Here is a 6000-nt window from a genome sequence, read left to right on the forward strand (position 1 = left end):
GATTTTCATCTACTGCCATTTCTACATAAAAATAATAAATGCACGAAAATTAATTTATCAAAATTATACACCAAAGTTAAGATATAATATTAATATTATAAATACATTACATAAACATAATTAGATATATATAAAGAGATAAATTAAAAGATTAAATAATAAAATAATAATAAAAAAGTGATGAATAGTAATGGGGGAGATAAACAGTGTATCCCCATATTTGAGGGAACACTATTCATCCCCCATTTTGGGGACAAAAATGGGGGAGGGTTGGAGCTAAATTCCCCCAAATATTTTTCCCATTATGGGGGATGGGGGCAAGGTTGGAGATGGCCTAATATTTCTTCGCTAGATAGATATTATTTGCAACAAAGTTTCTAATGGCAAAATCGACTAAATAAATTGGCCTAAGTAGGTGCTTGACCAAAAATGTGGTTCTTGGCTCAAATAATTAAATCTATGTATTAAGAGGTTAAACCTAATTAACAATAATATTTCTAGATGCGAGTTATGACAGCATGACTAAAGTTGGACAAATCGGGTAGAAATATAATAATGATGTGTGACAACCATTCCAAATAACGTGAGCAATAAATGAGCCTTAAATAGCAATGAACAACAATAAATGGCATTTAAGTAATAAAGAGATAATGATTCACTCAATAAAAGAGAAGCTAGATGTTATTCATCCTAATAATGATGAATGACAAACAAATCTTTGAATATTCAAATTATCCTCGGATTTGGTGGAAATATGGAATAATTTGGACAAGAATCTAGGTAAAAAAGGTGTTGTTTATATCTTAATAAGAGAAAGAATATCTTTTTATCAAGGTGTGTTCTTACAAATGAATATCACATGCCCTCCATCATTGTCTCTTTTCTATTTATAGGAGGCACATTCCTAACAAACCCTAATACTACAAGTGCACAGAACATCCACTAGAATATTTTCTTTAATATCCTATTTTAAAAACTAGTTGTTACTGTTAGCACGTGATTTTTGCCTCATATGAATTACTCCAAAAGAATACCCAAAATTAGGTTTTTTTTCTTTAATTATGTGTTATTCTAGGAATTACTGTGCGATTTTCCTGATTGTTTGCATATCTTTGTGAGCATATTTAATTTTATTAATGCATTAAAAAATACAAAAAATATAGCATCTGCACTTACGATTTGATTTTATATTTTTTGGTTAATTTAGTAAAATGTTTATTTACAAAAATGAAAAATTCACAAAAATAACGTATTTTTGCATTTTAGTGTTTAATGTCAAAATTTTGCGATTTTCTTTTAATTTGGTATTAATTATGTGTGATAATTATTATTTAGAGATAATAGTATTTTAAGATAATTTGGGTTTTTATATCTTAATTTAGAATTTTTAAATTTTAATCTTTGAAAAAGAAATAATTAGAAAGAAAATAAGAGAGAAAATCTGGTTTTGGGCCAATTTGGCCAAAAGATCCGCAAGCCCAAACAAAACCCGTCCAAACCCACCCAAAACCAGCCCAGACCCGTCTCCCATACCCGGTCCGCCCCAGCTTAACCAAAACGACCCCGTTTTAATTATATTCAATCGGGACCGTTGATCTCACTGGATCGAACGGTCCGGAATCAAGGGCCCTTTTACAGGTTTAATTATCCAAATACCCTCTACCCCATCCCATCTCTTCATTTCACCCCCACCTTCAGAGACACCCACCTAACCCTAGAGCCGCCCCCAAATCCTCCACCTTCTCCGGTGGCGCCGCCGCCTCAAACCACCACCAAATTAACACCAGGGAATCCCCATGTCTCCATCTTCCCTAATCTATGATTGGTTTCCCTCAAATCACCTTAGTACTTCTCGAATCTTCAATCGAAGCAGTCCGGTCCCAAAATTCCCGAACCCTAGCTTACTCAATCGACCCCAAATCAACACCACATAACCCCCATAACTCCCTCATACCAAATCCATCATTGGTTTCCTTCGAATCTGACCGGAACTCGTCGAATTTTAAATCTAAGTTCGAACCTTAAAAGTTCAAAATCAGTTTTCGTTGAACCTGATGACATGCATCGATCCAATCCTCTAGTTTTTCGTGATTAGAAGATCGATTCACTACAAAACCGATGTTGTTCATTTGTTCTTGACAAAGAACAAATGATTAGCATCAGTTTGGGTTGAGTCAGAGTATCAAGGGTAAATTCAAGTTTAGCCGGTGAGTTCCTTTAATTTTTATGTTCATTTTTAGTGTTTGTTTCGCTCCTTCTTCTTTTCTTCTCTGTGTATCTTTGATTGGTCTGTCTTTCGACTGAAATTGTGATTAGTTTTAAAACCTAGTTCTTCCCTTTAAGTTAGTTTGTTTTTATTTCCATTTTTCTAGTTTTCTTTTCAATTTCTAAAAAAGGGGGTTGTGCTCTGATTTTTTTATTTATCCATTCTGCTTAGTTTTAGGTTTAATTAGCTTCTGTGTTCAATCGTTAAACGTTCGGGATTGTCATTAGGTCAATAGGGTTCCAGTCTTTAATTTAAGTCTGTTGTGTTTAATTGAAATCAACATGTTAGTCTCGTTTGACTCCCTGATTAGATGACTTGGTGTAATTGCTTCAAAGTTTGAAATAGGGCATTTATTGTTTGTTTCTTCGTAAATATCAGTTTCAGTTACTCAGTCGTTGATTGATTTCTGATTTCAGTTCATGATAAGGCTATTTAGGTTTTGGAAATTGACACCTTCTTGATTCTGTTTATCTATGTTTTTGTTAGAAAATTGTTTGCCTTAATTTGTAAACACCTAGAACTTTAAGGGGATGTTAAATGATATTAGGAACTTAAAGGGTGGTTTGGAGAATTGTTCAATAAAGAGAATTTTACGTAACTTTAAGAAGTTTCTATAATAGTGGGGTTGTAATTACACTTTGAATGATATAAAGAAAAGGGTGTTTGAGTGGAGATAATTAAAAAAAGAAAAGGAGATTTGCAATGGAAAATGCACTAACTTGCTGTCTATTTTAGAGGTTATAAAACAGATAGAAAAGGGGAGAACAAGGAGAGAGAGAGAGAGGGAGATAGGCACTGAGTTCATATACACAGCAGTCTGATACCCTGAAATAAAAAAAGATAAAGTACACACACACACACTGAGTTCAAAGACAAGGAGCTCCAGAAATACTGAAAGAGTTAAAAGAACATTTTGAGAACTCTAAAGAATAAAACTGTTTCATTGAGTTACTGGTGATTTCTAAAGTTTCTTTAGGACTGAAACAATTTCTGGATAGTTGATAGTTTAAACGAGTTGAAATCAAATCTGGTTCAAGTTTTCTAGTTCATTACTTGGATTGAAACTGTTTTTCTGGGCTGTTTTATTCACTTTCTGGGTTTGAAACTGGTTGAAAACTGCTGCTGATTGCCTGCTACTATTACTTCTGATCCCTCACCTTTTATTTCCTTTCGTTACCGGGTATTTCTCAAACCATTGTCAACAAGTGATTAGGAACATGTATTTCGAGTTGAAGCCTGACTAAATACAAGTTGTTGAATTTCCTTTCATTTGCTTCTTCTTCTTCTTTAATTGTTCTGTACTAGACCCTGTTTATACATGATAGCTCGATTATCTTATGTCATTGGTATGCTGTAGAGATGAATCTATGCTCTTTAAGAGTTTGGGGTATTGATTTCTCTTCTTCTTTTGATTCAAGTGAATGGTGCTAATTTCCTAGACTCCGTTACTATCAATATTGAGAAAGAGTTAAGTGAGTTTAAGTTCAAGTTTTAGAATTTAGCTTAGAATTGAATTCAAACATGAATATTTGGGTAGTTGAAGTCAAGCATGTGCTCTTAGTAGCCTTTGAAACTGCTTTGTGTCTCAATTACTGTGTAGAGATGAGGGTTAACAGGTTTATTGTTATTGCAAATGGTAGCGTGTTGATTGGAATAGACTCGATATCGAGTCCTGATCTTCAACCTTGGTTTTTACAAGGTTTGGGTTCACTACTCTGGGCTATGTGTAAAAAAGAACAAGTGTGCCAATGCTATCTGGACTTATGTCTTGAGCCCAACAACGTATTTAATTGTTGTTGCTGGATTCACTTTTTCACAGCAGATTTGGCTTGAATTGCATGAGAAATTAATGTCCAGAATTCTGCCTAATCAGTTCAAGTCCACGTAGCTAAAATCCAAGAGTTAAAAAATGTTATTTCAAGCTTTTTGTTTCAGATAGTTTCGATTGATTTGTGATTAATTAACTTTTGTACCAAATTGTTTGATTCCCATGATTGGGCCTAATGTTTAGCCTAATTGAATGAAAGATTCCAAGTAATTTGGACTGCCCTTTTCACTCGTCTATTCTCCGGGGCGCGATTCGACCTGTGAGCCCAACTTTCTTCGATGTAGCATTTGCGCAAACAAAGGTTCCAAGTTATATTTTTGTTGAAGTTAATTAAGCTCTCCTTGATTTGAAGCGTGCCATATTAGATAGTGCAAACAGTTTATGACCCTCAAAACTTAGTTTAGAAATACTTTTGATAGAATAATCGAGGTGTGTCGTGCCAAATAAAATCTCAAAAATGCATGGCCCTTGCTTAGTTAACGTTTTAATCCTTAGAATTCGAGGCGTGCGATTTAGCGAATTTCTATGGCTCCCACAGAGTTGAAAACGCGTAGTTGCTTTAGGCGCGTAATTTAAAAATACTTTCCTAAACTCGGGTGTACATTTATGTGACCCAAATCCAAATCTCAACGATGTTTAAATATGTCAAAAAACCACGGGTGCATTTATGTGACGTGGTTCGAGACGTGTTTTAATAACGTTGCAATTTTCTTTACAAAATGAATAAAAGCGTTTATAAGGTTAAAATTACACATAGGTTCGAAATGTTTTAAAATTAGAGAGTTAAGCCGAATATAACAGTTGAGCGACCGTGCTAGAACCACAGAACTCGGGAATGCCTAACACTTTCTCCCGGGTTAACAGAATTCCTTACCCGAATTTCTGTGTTCGCGGACTATAATACAGAGTCAATCTTTTCTTCGATTCGGGATTCGAACCGGTGACTTGGGACACAATAAAATATCCCAAGTGGCGACTCTGAATTTTAAATAAAATAATCCCGTTTCGATTGTCACTTTAAGTTGGAAAAAACTCCCTCATACTCCTTCTGGGGGTTTAGGTAAAAAAGAAGGTGTGACAGTTACAGCTCTATCAATGGTGCTCGACCTCGACCATTGTTGACATCTCGACCACGAGTCTCGCTGCTTCTTGGTCGACCTCGACCGACTCTTTCCTTAGTGCTATCTTGCCCTAAATATTCTAGGACGGATTTTGACCTATACAGTAGGTATAATTTGATTTGTGTAAGAGTACATAGCAAATTATTATTCCTTCGTTATAAAAGTTTTATACATCTTTGGAAAGTTAGAATTGTTTGCAACTTTTCCTTTGCCAGCTCCTCTTCTAAATTCTGATAGTTGTATACCTTACTAATTAAACCCCTATTATTACGATCATGAGTCAGAGCAGAAGGCGTAAATCCATTAATAACACTTCGTGTGTCTAATGTCATCCATGTACTCAATTTATTTACAAATAAAAATAATAAGGCGGAAAATTATGAACCACACCACAAAATTATGACTTTTTTAAAGAAAGTCAAGAGGATCTATTAGGATTCTGTTTAAGTTTCCTTGATTAAGATTCCAATGATTGCAGTAGATGTAGATGCGAATTGACCTATAACTATCTAAATTCTAACTACAAAAATCAAAAGTAACAGGCTAAGATTCTAAATGAACGATAATAAATATACGGGGTCTTCTTTTAAACGTCTTGTGATCTTCTATCAATTATGTGCTTACGGGGAGTTGGCCTATAGCGCTTGATCGAAAGGCCTCTGCAATTTCAGGTAAGTACATAGCTAATCGAAACACCAACAAACAACAACAATAATGTTCCAGTAAAATCTTACTAGCGGGGTGTGGGAAAAATAGTGTGTATGCAGGACTTACCCCTACTCCGA

The sequence above is a fragment of the Nicotiana sylvestris genome, chromosome 3 (assembly GCF_000393655.2).
Source record: "Nicotiana sylvestris chromosome 3, ASM39365v2, whole genome shotgun sequence".
Taxonomy (NCBI): Eukaryota; Viridiplantae; Streptophyta; class Magnoliopsida; order Solanales; family Solanaceae; genus Nicotiana; species Nicotiana sylvestris.